Raw genomic sequence first — 18735 nt, forward strand, 5'->3', positions numbered from 1 at the left:
AACGGACATATAACAACAGCGTCTGCTCCATCAACTCCTCGTGCCTTCACATGTGAAGAGTGACAGCTCTGTTTTCACTTTTAGGCTTTGTCCTACAGCTTTATACTAAAGTTCACCTCTCTCTCTCTCTCTCTCTCTCTCTCTCTCTCTCTCTCTCTCTCTCTCGTTGATGAGGATGAGGATGAGGATGATGATGATGATGATGATGATAATGATTGGTTGATAATAATTTAGCAGAAAGCACAGGCCTATGTGTTTATAAGTAATTATGAGGTAGGCCATTCAGTCAAACCGAATCTCCTTTCAGAAAGGGCTAGCAATGTCCCCTCATCACTAAGACCTCTACACACAAAGACCAACATATGCAACTGGGATTTGCAGATTTAGAAGGGAGAGGGAAGTTATTCAAGGAAAACTGTAATCAGCAACAACAGACTCTCAAACACTACAATTTTTCACAATTCCAAAATTGCTATTACAAAATTGGAGCTGGCAAAAGAGCTGATCATCAGCTAATGTCAGAAATTCTCAGATAAATATACCTTGTTACCACTATCCTTAAACAGTCCCACCAGGCTCTCGTGAGGACTGGTTGAGTTTGCTGTGGCCAAAAGTAACGAATTTGCAGTGGGAATTCCCAAACATTGCTGTAAAAATGTAGTTGCGTTAATTGAGTTAAATTAAATCAATCGCAAATAATGCAGAAACACTATTAAGTGCTATCCATGCTGTTTGACAAAGAAGGTAAAACAAAAATGGTTGCTCTTTTACTTAGGATGATGATTAAACATTAACAATTGATACAATGAAGTCTATAATGTGTTGCAGGATTGGCAAAGTATTGGATTAAAACACTGACAAAGACCTGACATGAGCAAGCTTTTGAATGCAATAAGGAACAATATCTTAACCATCACTGATTTACAAATAATATTATATTTCGGCAGGACATAAAAGATGTGTGAGTGTATAAACTTAACAAGAAGCTACAAATGGAATCTTGTCTTGGTGCCCACTTTGTTCTCTTAGTTTGAAACAATGGCTATGACTTAATAATTACTAATTGCTTACATGTACATTTAGCAGTGGTATAAATATCTGCAAACTTAACCCATCATACATTGATATAAATACAATACATCCGAGCAGTGAGAAAGTTGGGATCATTGTTGTCTAATGACACAGATAGAGGTCTAAGTACAGTTCAGCTCATAGAGCCCCACGTACCTTGAAGGAAATGAACGGTTCAACACTAAGCATGGCTAAGAAACAATAGTAAAGAAAGTGTTTCATGTGGTTCATCAAGATCTGTGTGTTTTTGTAACTCAATACTGTGCTATTATCTTCAGCATCCTTCAAGCACTCCGGCGTTAGGGGTTTTGAAATCACTGCATAATCATCAGGCTATCAAAACATAGTGGAGTAAACTTGTAACCTGATCCTTTGTAAAATTTGTTCTGAAATTCCACCCTAAAGAATATGAAAGAGAACATAACAGGACACTGATACATTGATGTACTGTAAGTGAGACTGAGTAATTTTCTTGGTTGCTATAAGTGATTTAGTAGGATATAGCCTACTTATGGCATATGCAATCGTAGATAATGAATATGTAAAGCACATTGCAAAAGATTACACCACACAATGGCTGAAATAGTCCTATTAGCAACATGACTGTTTTTAATTGTTTAGAGGACATACGAGTTTGCCACACCACACGAAGCCAAATGTGATTTAATTACACTTCTGTTCACTTTCAGAAGGCAAGGGATGGAAACGGCAGCATGCTAAGAGTCCCTTTGAGAGCAGGAAGTAGAATTATGGCAGTAGCCTAGAGGGCATTCAGAACACCTCCCCCAGGTTACCCGCTTGGGAAGTTGCAAGACAAGTTCAAATATTTATTGTCTCATCGGGTTCACACATCTTTGCAGGCTGTGGCTTCATCTGGATGGATTGACAATGTTCTCTTGGGATAGTAAAACACACTGAAAGAGACCTTCACTGCATGTTAAATCTTTTTTAAAGAAATAAGAGGCCCTATAAGCCATGCTTTGAATCAAGATGAACCCTGGAGTTTTCACCAAACGTAAAGACATCCGTGACATCTGCGAAAGGACTCTGTTCCACGCATCGTGATAAGCAAACTCTAGAACTTACTGGCACCATGTATAAGTTTGATTTCATTCATATTCTATGATTCAATTAAATTGTTTCTGAAGGCTGTCATTTAATTCATATGAGAAGCATGTCTACTTGGTTCAGTACCACTGTGGAAGAGTCAAGCCTTTTACCACTGAAGTCAAATTTATGTGAGAAGCATATCTAGCACTATAGCTTTGTAGACCAAACCCCTTACCAGTGAAGTCGGAGCGCGTGCAGGAATGCTGACAGGCCCTCCATGACCAGAAGGATGGCCACGGTAAGGGCAGCGAAAGCGGCAAAGATCACCGCCACCAAGATGGAGCCCATACCTGATGTCACGCCCAGAGCCACGTGCAGCACCATCTTCCACAGAACCTCTGAGAGCTCTGGAGGAAGAGAGGGAACACATTCAGACTCTTACGCTTCCTTACATTTAGACATTTACAAAATCAGGTTTCAGACCCTTAAGCTAACTTACATTTTGACATTTACAAAAGCAGGTTTTTGAACAGGCTATGGAACAATAGCCTGACCATACTGTTTACAGACTGTTTATCAAAACTCACTTGTTGAAAGATTATTAGCCAAACCCCCTTCATCAGACGTATCAACATAAAGAAATAAGAATCCATTTCGAAACAAATATTTTTGGGCAATTTTTACAGCAACCTCAAAAGTCCTGTTGTTGCTTTAAACTATTTCCCCCTCATTAAACATCTGTCCCTGATCTGTTGCATTACTGTGCCAGATCAAAATTAAATTTGTTCTAGACCTGTCCCAGATCTTTTCCAGTCTGGATATTTAACGTTTAATCCTCTTCTTAAAGATGACTGATGTGGTATGATGAATTCCGAATTGATAATAGGATCACATCCACCCCATGAGATGTTTTACAGAACTATCAGCAATATATGACTTTTATGACTTTAACCTTTAGGAGAAAATACTGAACAAATGAAACAGTGAACAGTGTCTAATTTTGTATGTTTGATTTTTGAAATCCTTATTTTGTTCTCTCAGTGTACTTGACTCCGAAGCATATACAGTATGTTATCACAGAAGGACAAACAGGAGGAAACAAGGAAATCAAGCCCTTCCTGCATGAGCCAGACTGAGAGCCCATAAGCGCAGGTAGGATGCAGTGTTTGAGATGCACCCCAGGCAGTACTCAATAGTGTGAATGGCTTGATACACAAACACGTCCCCCATGCTCATCTGTCAACACACCACACTTCATAAGGGACTTCATCAAATAAAGAATTACCCATTTAAAGGCATGGAGCCTCTCCAGTGTTCTGCACTATTATTGGACGAGAAGACCCTCATAAAAAGACATGTAGTGTGTTAAGATTGATGTGCAGGGAAAATGCTGTTATCTGTTATGCTGTGCGTCTAGTGCTGGACTACTCACAAGACCCTTATAATGTCACACGTGATGTAGCACCTGTGGGTAAAACTGACTCTCAATTTGACACACCCTGTTAATAAAGTATGTGAAAGAGGTGCACAGAAACACGAGGGGGAAATCTAACTTCCTTCTTGACAGGGTAGGTGTCACGCAATGTGGTTTGATGGAATGCAATTAAAGCCATTCAAATTAGCACATTTGTAACCATCAAATTCTCAAAACATGAATGACAGCTTCCAAGAAGCTAACAATCTAAGGTCAATAATAATACAAACTAAGTATAACCCTAAACTTATATCTTGTAATATGCACAAATACAGAAATATGACTACTTTTTACACAGACATTTATGCACTACTAGGCTACATAACAAGTGCTAACACTAGGCGTGGTTGTTAGTTTGAGGTAGCCAAGGCTTGTTTGATGATTGATTCCTCTTAAGGAAATATATTCCTTTGCGAGTAATGCTAAAACATTCAGAGGATGACTTCATGGAGGAAGTTTCTTAACCCTGAATAGCCATTCCCTGGAATAATGCGTATTGAAATTCTAATGAAAAGACACTGCCCTTTCCTGATGATGCCATACTAATAATAAAGTGTTTCAATGCTGTGATGAGATTTATTTTCCCAATTGGGCATTATTAGAAGTACTGAATATCCATGGGCATACAGAAGAGAAGTAAATAACCATAATACATAATATATGTGGTCACGGGGGCTTATAATGTGTTAATTAAGCATTACAATGCCCGGAAGTAGTCATTACAACTATTACTGAATTATCATAATTACAATCAGAAAATTCTATACAAGGGCCAATGCCCATAAAATGCATTGTGCTAAATGTCTCACTAAATCATTACAATTGTGTCACCTCAGGAAAAGGTAGGATATTTGTTATAATGATTTAACAAGGCATTATAAATATGCATATGTGCTTTAAATGGAGTATTATTGGGTTTTCTGTTCAGTCCCACCCAGTTTAATGAACAACTACAAAGCGCTGAATCTGGAACACAATTAGGAAGATTTGTAGAAAAACAGATGACAAATACATACAGTGTCGGTGAAATACAGTTTTTGTATATTAAACATATTTGATTTGTATTTTCATTTTATTTGTGCTTGTATTGTATGTGGAGTTTGGGAATGCATTTGTTTGTATCCTCTGTGAGTAAGTGATTGTGTTTTTAAATCTGTTACCACGTCCTCTTTGTGTTCTGCTGCAATGCCAGCATTCATATCAGGGCTGGCTTGCTGATTCTACGGTCTGTTCCCAAAAACCTGTGAGCGACAGAATCACACTTGACTTTAGTGAGGTTTAAGTTAAGGAGTTGTGAAAGCTCCGCCAGTATACATGTTACGGATGGTACTGGTGTCCTGGTTGAATTTGACATGTAACAGTGTAACAACATTTGATAGTGTGTGGGGAGATATTATATATCCCCATCTTATATTATAACATTATTCTAATATATGAAAAATAACTTGCAAATAGTCCCTGTATGCCTGTGTGTGCAGCACATTATTAAATATATCCCTTTTACCACATAGATGATAACCTAATATAGCTTTTAATCAGATTTAGGTTTTGATGATTTAGTTAAAAAAAAAACACACACAATGGGAGAGTTTAACAAACGCTGTGTATCCACAGTTCTCCACATCACAGTCTTCAGACACCATTGTGCCTGGGGTTAATACAAATACTGTTGCTTCAGAGGAGCCATATATCTGTCAGTATTTCACTGCAAAGGAGGGAGGATGTAAAGGCAATGGACAGCTTTAAAAGCTCTAATATGTATTTACTGAAGACAGAGAACACACATGCTTCAACATTGATGCTTAAATTATGAAGGCATGATACAAATGTTCAATGCATGTATAATGTGTGTCTCCTAAGTGCATTCTCTAAGCCAGTGCATGAATAACGTGGGAAACAAAGGAGGAAGATGCATTGAAAACACATAAGAATATTGGTAAACCATTTTCATTGGTCATTGATCATTTAAAATGGTATTGTGGTTGATCGAAAGAGATTGATATTTTTGACAACAGAGGCAAGATATTGCAGCTTTAAGGCATGCCAGGACTCACCTGTTTTGTGTGATCCCTGTAGAGTAGAAGGGGTTTAGCCAGTAACAGCCAAGGGACCATCAAGAGAGCCACCACTATCAAGAAGATCTGCAAAGGTTTCTGTTGTGAAATAAAAATCAACAAAAAATTATGTTTAAAAAGGTACAAGAAAACCTGTTCCTTTTTTATCCTAAACACAAAACACTGACACTTTTATAGTTACAGTTGTAGTGTAGGTATTTTACACACGCCTTTGTTCAAAGTGACTAATCATACATCATATTTAAAAGGTATTGCAATGTTAGGGTAACGGTTAGGGTGAGCAAAATATTTAGTGGACATTCTGGACAAATGTGTCACCTTCTTTTTCAGTGAACTAGAGAGTTTTGTTAGTGACTCTATTCAGCGTGTGTGCAGATTGGGACTGGGGTGTGTTTAGAAGGCTGCATACATGTAGATGCGCTCTAGCCGGGTAAAATACATCATTGTCCTCCATTTCGTGCTTTCTAAAAAGTAAATCAACTCTCAAATGCTCTGATACAAACACAAAGTAAAGTAACACTTGAATGTTTTGATCCAAAACCACAAGTGGCATTTCAATAGAACAGACACAAGACAGGCTTTAAGAGAACACTGTTTTATGCAGATGAGGCATGGCCAAAAAACCTGTTTGCTGAGTTAGTACTGCTTAATGTCTGTTGCCTGAAGGAAGGAACCAGTATGCTGTGTCTGGATTAAGATAGAAAGGTGATTACCCACACCTCACACACACACACACACACACACACACACACACACACACACACACACACACACACACACACACACACACACACACACACACACACACACACACACACACACACACACATACACACACCTGCCATTCAAAGAGTTTTGAGTCTTGAGAATTCTCATAGGCAAAGAGCATCATGTTGATGAAGAGCAGGAGTATGATACTTACCATATAAGCATATATGTTTTCCCAGATAGCTGACTTTGGAATGGATCTGTCAAGAATCTACAAGCACAAGCATTCTAGTGATCGAATTCCCTGTGAAGATCACTTGGATTCTTTACCCTGTGCAGTGCATTGGGAGCAGGGGACACAGCTCAGAGACCCTTGCTATTGGAATGCAACCCATGAGGTCTAGAGCATAGTGAAAGATGACCACTTGACACACCTGTTTTTTCTCAGTGTGGTGTTTGATGTGTACCTTGTTTGTCAGGCTAAATCATGACCTCCTTCCTTCTTTCATTTTGTTTTTGTTTTTGTTTTGGTTCTTGGTTGCATTTCGGTAAGGAAGACACAAATGCTGAGGGAAGGCATTACAGTAATGTTCATACTGTGATTCACACATTCGGAAAATTATTTTAATCACGCTAGAGGTAGTTGCAATGGGAAGGGCCCAACCTACAATTACTTTGAGTTATGAGACATATGACATTCATACACCACACCAACCAGTGAAATTTGGCATGGTATGGGGTGGAGGCCCACGCTAAGAAGCAGGAAGCAGCCAGCTCATTTATATCATGTTGCATGACAACAGCCTATACAGGCCATGCAGGATCCCAGCCCTCAGTCAGGCCGCAAATTATTAATGTGTGTGTCATCTGAAGGAAGGAACCAGTAAACTGGGCCTGGATTAAGACAGAAGTGTGATTACCCCCCCCCCCCCCCCCAGTCCCCTCACACGCACACACACACACACACACACACACACACACACACACACACACACACACACACACACACACACACACACACACACACACACACACACACACACACACATACACACCTGCCATCCAAAGAGCATTGAGTCTTGAGAATCCTCATAGGCAAAGAGCATCATGTTGGTGAAGAGCAGGAGTATGCTCGGAGCCATGTCTGATTTCAGTGCTACGCACCACTTGTAGAGTATCATGACCACCAGGTAGCCAAATAACGCCAGCATGAAGATAAGCTCTGGCAGAAACTGCACCAAGATGTTTTTGACATTTTTGAAGCGGCTGGCAAGAAGGAAGAAGGAAGGCGTGTGAATAAATGACCTTAGTGTGTGAGGGTGCTGATGCGTTGGCAATAACAATCTCTCACGAATGTCAGGGAAATTACCCTAAACAGTTAACTAGCAGATTAAAGACACAACCCAGCATGGAAGTGAACTGGACTTGTTTACGCCGCGTCCGGCGGAGAGCAGACACCTCGACCAGGGTCTCTCTGACGTGCTATGCAGAAACAAGTCTCTTTATTGAAAATCCAATGTTTACACAGGATGGCAGACAGGATTCTGGGATACACTTTAGGATATCTGCACTTAACCCAAGAAGATGTTCACAGTTCATACATGACACTCCCATGGTTGTACCATCTCGTCTTTGTTTCCCAGAGATAAGAATGTTTACCTAAAACCCCCAAACCCAAACTCTGGGTCTTACAACAATAAATCAGTCTTAACCTAAACATCTCATGACACCTCTGAGTTCCCCATCTCCCGTTCTCACAGATTCACAATTTCTCTCACAGAACAAAGGAAACAGCTGAGACTTCTATTTAACAAACTAATATCAAACTACAACACATATCATGATAATAATTATATAGCATATTTCTTTCACAACGAAGTAATTTGATAAAAAAAAACAAAGGCTTCTGTTCACTCCTACTGTCATTTAACTTGACTTTGAACCTCACGTGCATCAAAACTAGGAAGGCATGTTAATTAATGACCTTAGCGTGGGAGGGTGCTGATGCATTGACAATAACAATCTCTCACAAAGTAATCTAGATCTCCTTGCCAGGTCTGGCATGACTTGTGTATTATCACATACCAAGACGGCTGCTGTGTGGCAGAGGTGGTGGCACTGGTTTGCTGGAATGAACACTCACATGTAGTTCATTAAACTCAACGTGACTCCAAAGAGCATGTGGATGACCCCGATTATCACTGACATCTTCATCTTGTAGGAGTTGAGGAAGGTGAGCTTATTTGATGCAATGTTCCAATTGATGCAATTCAGTCATTAGTTACAAGGACATCACACATATATTTGATAAATGTATTAAAGCTCAGAAAGTTTCACTCCTGGTAGCGGACATTGTTTGACACTACATTTACATTTACATTTACATTTAGTCATTTATCAGACGCTTTTGTCCAAAGCGACGTACAAGGGAGAGAACAGTCAAGCTAAGAGCAATAAAAAGCATGGTGTAACAATAAATACTACTTTACATGCAAATTACTACTTTACATGAGAATTGAGAAATACAGGGGAAGAGAGTGACACATAGAAGGATACTGGTTTGCTTCTGGATAGTTTCCCAGATAAATGATGGTGAATAAATATTGTGAATACATTGACGTAATGGCACAGAATCAATTTTTTTCATTAGTAAATAAGCAGTATTCTATGAAGACACTATTTCTATTCTGCTATTCTCATGCGACCAAATCTATGTGAGAATATTTACAAGTGAATGTTCTTAACCGGTTAAATGATGAATATAACCTTTAATAAAGTTGTGAGCTGCCATTGGGTATTGTCACCTAAGCAACTGCAACAATTTTAAATCACATAATAGTCAGAAGTCTTCATATACTGATTTACTGATTTATCAACCATCAAAGCTGCAGTAAGGAACCCTTATATGAATAACTTTTTGTAATATTTGCTAAAACTGTCATTTTGTCCTGACACAGATAATCTGTGAAAAAATCTGCCTCTGGCTCCACCTAGTGCTCTTAGTGCCATTTGCCACTGTGACCGGAATGATGCAGAGTTAGCCACATTTCTGCTTGAAAGGTAATTACCCCTGCTTGATTTATTTTTTATTTGATTTTCAAAAAAGTAACCATAAAGCCAAGATGGTAATGATTACAGTACCACTCCATAGCACCTATCTCATGTCACTGTGATGTTGCAGCTGGGCTAACATTGTCTTGTTTCCGATGCTAAGGCTACTGGTTAATGTAGTTTTATTTGAAAGTTTCTGAAAATATGCCCGGAAAGTGCCCAGGTAGTTGTATCGGTTTGGTGTTTGTCCTGATGTGGTAAACTGCTTATTTAGCAACAGTTTCTGTTCAAAGCACTGAAATAAGTGTGTGGTGGTTATTTGACTGAATAGACATTGTTTTTAGATTACGTGTGCCTGGCAGCCTCCACTGCTGGGAGGGGATTTGGAGGCAGGGTTGGGGGTGGGCAGGGAAGGTTACTGAAACCTGATTTTTTTTCACAGATTGTCTATCTCATGTACTACTGTCTGGACATAGTGACACTTTTAGCAAATATAACAAAAAGTTATTTTTCATAAAGGCTCCCTACTGCAGCTTTGCAGGGTCGAGGGAGGATTCATGACTACAAAGTGAAAAGGATGACACCCAGTGGACAGGATGGGAATTACTCCCACTCAGTGAGAGCCCAGTCAAAGTAGTAGACTGTCAGGCTCAATTAAGCCTAAACTGACATACATCATCATCAAATCTTCAGTGAAATATCTTATAGTCCAACAATCTAGTGATTGGTTTCCCCTTAGAAGTATACTGAAGGCAAGCATTTATTCTGATACTTCAGTAAGTTAGTCTCTGATATTTGAAGGTAAGCCTTTCCAGATGGTAGTGACTCTAAGGCCTGGAGCTGACTCTGGGAGGCACGAATTCTGCCCTGACCGCCTGGATTGGTACCAGATCAAGGCCTGGTCTGTCACACTCCACTGTTTTCTGGGGCACCACATTCAGAGCGCTTTCCCCCACTGACCGGATCAATGCCAAAGACGTAAGGACTCCCCGAGAAGACGCCAGACACGGCCGGATCGAGCTGAAGATGAGTGGAACCGTGAAGGGTCTCATTGGTGATGACAACAAGGAAAACAGGAACTATTAGAGCCCTTCTTTGATCTTTCCACAAGCTAAATGAGTGTCCCTCTACTTCAAAGGCAAATGCATGAACTGAGTTTAAACCAGTGTAAAGAAATGGGGAAAAAGTAAGGAACAACTGAGTTCAACTTGATCAGCCTATTTATTTATTTTCTGGTTTTATTTGAGAATGTCAAACTCTGCAAGACTGTTGACTTTCACTACTGATCAAGAAATGCAATCCAATCAAATGATCATGATGGCTTTACTTGATCATCCTCACAGTGATGCAACACAACGAAATCAAAAGGGCATTTGACGATTCCGTTTGATGTTCCTGTACATTATTTATATTCCATCTCCAGTGGATTCTTTGCAAGCTTAACTCTAGAGCATATTTCAGATGCTCAATATCAGACATGGTAACAAAGATCTATCTGTTTATTCTCGTCATTATTTGTGAATCCGGTTATTGGAATGATTACGCAACACCATGAAGCCTACTTGTTTGGTGTCAAACTAAGCACACTCATTTTCAGCAGGCACCTACCAGGTCATCAAATGTAACCATGATGTTGCACACTCACGTCCAAGGGCCGAAGGGGTAGAACATGGGTTTGACACTCCAGGAGGACCTCAAAGATGTTGAAGGACTTGGAGAAGCAGTCATTGGAAATGAGGCCCGTGTAGAGAGAGAAAAGACCCATGAGTACAACGCTATAGCGTCCGCCCACCAAGATGTCAATCAGCTGGGGAAACGCATTTTTTTATAAAATCAACTTTTCATGTATTGATTGATTGATTGTATGATTATTACCAAAATTATTTTGTGTATTGTTTTATTGAGAAGTTCAGACGTCAGATTGTTAGATCCTTTCTCTAACATACTCATATTCGTTCTTTTTCTCTCTCTCTATCTATCCCTCCCTCACGCTCTCTCTCTTTCTTGATCACTCTCTCTCTATTTCCATCTCTCTCTCTCTCTTTCTCTCTCATACATTCAGACGTTGTTACCTCATTCTCTAACTGGCAGAAACAATCCTCGTGGCAGATGAGCCAGACAGCCAGAAGGCTCATGACTAGGCCATGGCCACAGTCCCCAAACATGACGGCAAAGAGGAACGGGAACGTCACGATTGTGTAGGGAGCTGGGCAAACAGCAAATGATCCAAGATCACAGGTGAGATTAAAATTATAACAGTTAAACTGTAGTGATAAGAGTTTGCCATAACTTCTATGTTAAAGATTTACAATCTTATGCTGTGATATTGCACAGCTAGCCCAAGATGTATTGTAAACTTAAATCGTTTCTGTTGTTATTTATCAACTTTTCCACTATGCATATTGACAAGATACTTTACAGAGAGCTACACTGTGTGCTTGTACAAGGAAGAGTAGACTCTGTTAGCCTGACATGTCACCTGGATTGATTTCCTGGTAGTTGGCCACTCCATAGGCATCAATGATACTCTGGAATCCTGTTGTAAAGGCATTGGTCCTGTTAAAGGTTGGTGGTGTGTGGTTGGTTGGGATGCGGCTCAAGCTGCTGCCACTTTTCTCCTATAGACACAGACACAGACACAGACACAGACACAGACACAGACACAGACACACACACACACACACACACACACACACACACACAAGATTGGCTCAAATTCGTAATCAAATGTTCCCAGCGCTGTCATGAGTTGGAGAGAGACCAAGTAAATTGCCTCATTCAGAAGGGTTCATGCTTCGCCTTTGATCGAATTGCTTTCCAACACCAGGTTTCATCTCAGCTATATTGAATACTTCCCTACTCTCCCCCTGTGTCTGCCGAGTGAATTATGTTAAAAGGGACTCCAAATAAGCGACAAACAATTTGTCAGCGGCTCCATTACGTCGACTGCGGCAGACGGTGAAGTGTACACTCACGAATATAAACTGTGATTAAGAACCACTCATCCCGAGACCCCCTTCCATCAAATAAAACGTACGGCAGCACGCGCTAACACACACATTCTCTCTCTCTCTCTCTCTCTCTCTCTCTTTAACAGACACACATTCTCTCTCTCTCTCTCTCTCTCTTTAACAGACACACATTCTCTCTCTCTCACTCTCTCTCTCTCTCTTTTTCTCTCTCTCAATCTCTCACACACAGACACACACACTCTCTCTCTCTCTTTCTCACTCACTCTTTCTCTCTTACACACACTCTGTCTAACTCTCTCTCTTTCTCTCTCTCAAACCACACACAGACAAACACACACACTCTCTCTCTCTCTCTCTCTCTGGAGGCAGTTCTACTCACAGATCCCTTCATCAAGGCAGTGATCCCAGGTCAGACGCCGGGCATCAGATCTCGGCCACGATCAGCTTCTGGGTGATGTCTATGTTGCAGAGGTTCAGAGTGTAGTAGATGGCTTTCATCTTCCTCACTTTGGTGGCCCACTCTTGGATGTGGGTGGCTGCTGATGTTAAGACATTCAGGCGATACTGCTCTGTCTTCTTCAGGATCTTTGTGGAGGGCATAGGAGAAGCACAGAGGATAAAAGGAGGAATAGTTATCAATTATGGATACAATTCAACACTGTCTGTCATACAGTGAAACCTACAGCTTAGTTGCTAGCACCCCAAACCAAACTATTGCCTTTGAATCTTGTTACTAGAGGGCACAAAATGACCAACTTGTAAAGGACTCTCACGAGACTCTGTCTCTTGTTACCTTTTATCGCTTGACATACGTTTTTGTTTATCACATTATTTGTGTTTTATTTCTCTCTTAAGAATGTCTTAAGAATGCCGCTTCCGTAAATACATTTTCTGTTATGCCTTTGACACTTTGACACGCAAATGTTTATGATAAGCGCTCTGAAATACCTTGGTGTATAAAATGTGTTATACTGATCAACTTGCCTTGCCTCTCGTTTATCTGGGGATATACTCTAAGCTACTGCTGTCAGGCCCCTTGGCTCAGAGACTACAGGGACATACTCCCTTGTCTATCTGCCTCGCCATGCTTTCATTGTCTCTACATCCTTCCACGAACAACATCCATGCAAAAGAGAAGACCCTTCTCAAATTACCTACAATGGAGAGCTTAACAACAGATGAAAATAGTGTAATACTAATACAAAAAGGTTACGCATAGACACCTCAGGGTGTGGTTATGATGTACAGTAAATTAGGGAATATTAATGGGAATGCCATAGCATGTATACTAGTATTATCCATTACAGAACAGCTGTGTTGGTTATATGTATCTAGAGAAGGAAGGTGTGTTTGACTGATTCGACCATGACCTACCATTTTGAGGTCTGAGATGTGAGTGTTGACATTGACTCTCATGTTCTTCCTGGCGCCAGGTGTATTTGGGCAGGGGTACAGACTGGCATGGAAGCTTTGAGATAGTAGACAAAAAGTTAGGGGTCAGGGACAAGGCCCAATACAAACAGCCAAATCCATCAACATTGTAATATTGTGTGAGAGACAACATACATGTAAATTGTGAGACTGTATGAATACTGTTGACTTTTCACTCACCCTTCACAAATCTTACGGATTTTTGTGCGGACGTGATCTCCTTGTATAAATATTATGAACACGACTTTCTTTACTGGCTCCTCCTGTAAAAGCAGAATTTAAATTGATGTTGCCACTTTTTTCATTGTTGATTTTTTCCATGGTTCATTTTCAATCATTTAAGCAAACAGTTCTTGCAGGATATCCTTACTTAATACATTTCCCCTTTGATTTCCATTTGGTTGGTCTTCTTGATTTCTAACATTCAAGCAATTAATCACAATTGCATATCTGGTTTACCTGAAACTCCTCTGATCTCATGTTGAGCTCTCATGTTGAGCCTAAGCTGTGAATGTTTTCACAGAACCGCCTATGATCTCATGTTAACCTAGAGAGTCCGAGCTGTACATGTTTCTCACAGTGCTGTCGTCGTCCTCCTCCTGGGTCTGTATTTCAGCGTGACGCAGAACAAAGTTGCCGTGAAACAGTCGCCACAGGACCTTCTCAAAGGAGAGGAATCGCTCCTGCCTGATAACTCCTGCTACAAACCTGACAGGGAGCGACATTTAACTTGGTGTTAGTGCTGGCATGAGATCACTTTCACAACAGTGGCTTGGATGTTTGAAGGAAATACATGTATTTTTAAACGTAAACAATCGCTAAAATGATTTGTGGAGTGTTGCATACATGCACTGCCCTGATGGAGACTCTTAGATAGAAAAAAATTACTCATATCTTTTCGCGCAGTTAATTATATTATTCAAAATAAGTTAAGTAATCTCTTATTAGCATGTTGAATGTTTGTGATAAATAACAGAGTGCTTGTATTTAGTTTAAGTATACAAAATACAAAATAGTGATCTAATAATTGACTGTATGTAAAATGCACCACAATAATGTAAAACAGCGTAAAGTCATAACAAGTCCTTTTGCAATATTTTCATATAATACATTTAAATGATATATTCACATAATTCCTATTCTGTCATATATATAATTTATATATATTTGTACCCTAGTTTGAGTGGGCCTGTGGTGCTGGCGATGCTGCTTGTGCGGCTGACCATGCACGACGAGGTGGTGAGGGTAATGGAGTCCTCGGATGGCAGTTCTGAAACAGACAGCTGGCACTCGGCCTGCAGGGCGAAACAACAGCTCCACTATGCCCTCTTCCCTCTGCGCTTTCACATACTGATAAATGATCGTTTGCAAACCCGCCAAAAAATTATCGATGTGGCGTACGGTTTAATAAGTTTAGCCTACTATTACACAGGCAGTGTATTTAGGCATTATATACCACATATCTTATAACATATTACATCACATAAAACTAGGTTTACATTTCTTAACGTCGTTACACATTTTAGTCAATGTCCAATATAACTATGATCAGGGAAAAGGTATAATATATTTCACTTCGAGATTGGGTAAAAGTATTTCTATGTATCACTGATTTCCCATGATTAAACAAGAGAAAACTGAGAAGTCCTTGGTGTAAGTAATCAAAAGTAAGTCACTGTAAATTACTGTACAGGGACTGTGTTTTATAAATACTTGAGCTCCCTGGAGAAATGGAGGCTATGACCTGACCAATACTTCACTATCTATATATCAGTGAAACTACTGGAGCGCCAAGGAGGAAGCTGATGTATGATGACCGTGTCCCCAGCAGGAGCTGGGCCAAGTGTACCTGCTCAAAGAAGTCCTCAGCCATCTGCAGTAGGTAGTGCATCTCCCTCAGCTCAGTGAAGTCGTGCTTCAAAGTCTCTCGGTTGGAGTTGATCTCCCTAAGTTCCTGTTCCAGCTACTCGAAGGTAGCCTGAACATGCAGCACATATAGGCAACATGTACACACCAAGGCAACATGTGGCTATCATTTGTTGCTGTTCAAGCATGAGCATATTGAGAAACAGATATGTATGTAACATAGAAAAATAAGATGTCCAGTGGTTTTATTTGTATTCAACAGATATGGTACTAGGCTGACACCACTCCTTGTACTACTCTTTGTGAAGTCCACACACGTTCACATTTTATAACTGTGCAGGATGAAAGAGGTATCTGCGCGTCTCCTCGCTCAGAAAGTGTAACGCCTCATGTAAAAGAAAAAGTGTCTCCTCAGCAGCAAGTTGAACCTAAAACAGAATACTGAATTTGAAGCTGTAAAAACAAAAACAACTACACGAGGAGAGCATCTATCTTGTTCTTCAACAACATTTGCAAATCAGTATGTCTTTTAAACTTGCAAGTATGACACTACAGCAAATTAACATTCAAGCAAGATGATTTCTATGCAACACGTGTATGTTATAATTCTGTGAACTGAAAGGCGGCAAAGCAACCATCAGATCAGTATGATGTGGACAGTCTTACCTCAAGATCAAACACATCTCTGGGGCAGGGCACCCTTTCTGTGTCGAAGCCCTCAGCAATGGCAATTCCACTCTTCTGCATCTCTTTCTCCAAAAGCCCTGAAACAGGAAGCACAGGCCTTCACAAGCTGTCAGTACAACGCTCATTTCTAAGATGGCCACATAAACAAAATAACTTTAGTGGAATGGAAATACTAATGAATGAAACAAACAATAATAAATCAAATTGATAAAAAATAAATGAAATACTTCCTATGCAAAAAAATGCATTATCCTTCAAGTGCACGAATGATTATATTTCAACCATACTTTAGCTTTTTGCATTATTTGTATGTCTACAGTACAAATTGTATTATGCAGAAGATTTGAGAAACTTTTTCCCTCGGGTCCCAGCACTGTTTCTCATTCATAAATCTCACAAATACTCACTGAGTACTCTCTCCATGTCCTCACATTTTTTCACTTCATTCACAAACCTCCTCAGAAACGCAGATGTGCTTGGATTTAGCTGAAACAAGCAACAATAGAACACACTCTGTGTCATACCGTCTGGCAGTCAGATTGTGTGATCCGTTTCAACACTGGGAATGTTTGAAAACACAATGACTCTGCTGTAAGGCGTATGTCTGACGGCTTACTCACAGGAAGTGTGTGTACTTGTGCTTATCTGTGCACATGTGTGTGTGCTGTGTGTGTGTGTGTCTGTCTGTCTGTCTGTCTGTCTGTCTGTCTGTGTGTGAATCTGTATGTGTAAGTATGTGTGCAACAGGTGCAAGACCATGAGGGTGTTATCCAGAAAACTGAATCAATATGGCACTGTCACTGACCTAATGCACCATACCAGTTATGTAACGGCAAACTGTACTAGCGTTTTCTTCTGAACTGTACAATGATTCAGCTCAATACAAATGCCTTCTGATTACTGGCATGCAGCGTACATTTTAAAAATAAATTTGGCTGAGATAAATTGCACTGAACTCACAAAACTCAGCAAAGCATAATGTAAAAAAAATAAGTATTAAATAAAGTTACAAAAAATATGAACAGACTAAAAATGCTCCAACTGCTGAGAAAGAAAGAAAGAAAGAAAGAAAAGATAGATACGTAGATAGATAGATAGATAGATAGATAGATAGATAGATAGATCCTACCTTCAAGTGAAACCATCTGTTAGATTGTTGCTTGTTTTTTTTTTTTTTTTTCCTACTGTGAGGCGCATTGTGTTACCTCCTGGTATGAAATGCACCGTACAAATAAAGTTTGATTTGATTTGAATTAGACACATAGTAATGAGATATACACTACTTACATCTCTAAACTGCACAAGTCCAAGATTCACAAGCTCACCGAGGCAGTAGTGGGCTGATTCGGTTTGGAAGAAGAGTTGAACAAGACACATCTCCTCACTTTGGAAAAAAGAGCCCATTTCTCAACTTCAACTTCAAAAACCTTTTCCTCCTTCAGATTTGGACGCTTGTCAAAGCAAACTAACGATGCCAGCACCTCACAAAGCTGGTGAAGCTGTGCGACTGATGAGAATCCCTGGCTTTTGTCACAGTCTATTAAACGTTTTTCCGACAGGAAATCAATTGAGTGCTTTGGTGCCTCTGTGATCAATAAGGCCTTTGCTACCGGGGTGCTAGGATGGCTACAGCATTGGCCACTTCCTGCCAGCTCTTACATCAAAACGTGTGTAGATGTGGTGACCTTCCTCATTAGTGCTAACACATTAGCAACAACAAAAGAGCAAACTATTCAACATGAAACGATAGAAAATGTAGCCCACCGCATTATTCTACTGTGGAGATCTGTAAACAAACTCAGATAAACACAGACACAAAATGGGATAATTACCATATGCACTGACATACATTAGACAGCAACATGACAGTGAGGCTTTCAGTTCACTCCATCTTAACCAATCACTGTTATCAGTTCTGAGGAAGAAGAGATGGGTGACCTCATCTCTGTGAGTCCTTTCTATCAATTTACAGGCACATTTTTGTTAAATCACACTGATAGACGGTAACATAATGGAGAGTGCAGGGCTCCGGTGATACACTTAAGTGGAAAAACTGGACACTTGCCAGCACAAACTCCAGGCTATGCCATCCACTAACTGTTCTTATTGCATTTTCAGTAGATGTGGACTGGGCTCAGTGCTTTGAGATGCAGAGAACAGATCATCCCTGATACAACACGGTGCTCATCAAACACCTCTGACACACATAGCCTGAGCGTCTCAGACAAACAGAGCCTCCCTGTCACGGTGGGGCCTCATCCATACTGAATGTAGACTTAAGACTGGGGCAGGACCTCTGGGACTGCCTTATCTAGGTTAAGCGTGCTGGTGGTATAGACCGTATACTGTA

The 18735-nt window shown here is 40.2% G+C and overlaps 1 pseudogene; it reads right to left on the reverse strand.

Moving 5' to 3' along the window:
- Positions 1-11413: 11413 nt before the first annotated feature.
- LOC105890150 lies at positions 11414-18220 on the reverse strand (annotated as a pseudogene).
- Positions 18221-18735: the final 515 nt, after the last annotated feature.

This window comes from Clupea harengus, chromosome 17 (assembly GCF_900700415.2).
Source record: "Clupea harengus chromosome 17, Ch_v2.0.2, whole genome shotgun sequence".
In the NCBI taxonomy this organism is placed as follows: domain Eukaryota; kingdom Metazoa; phylum Chordata; class Actinopteri; order Clupeiformes; family Clupeidae; genus Clupea; species Clupea harengus.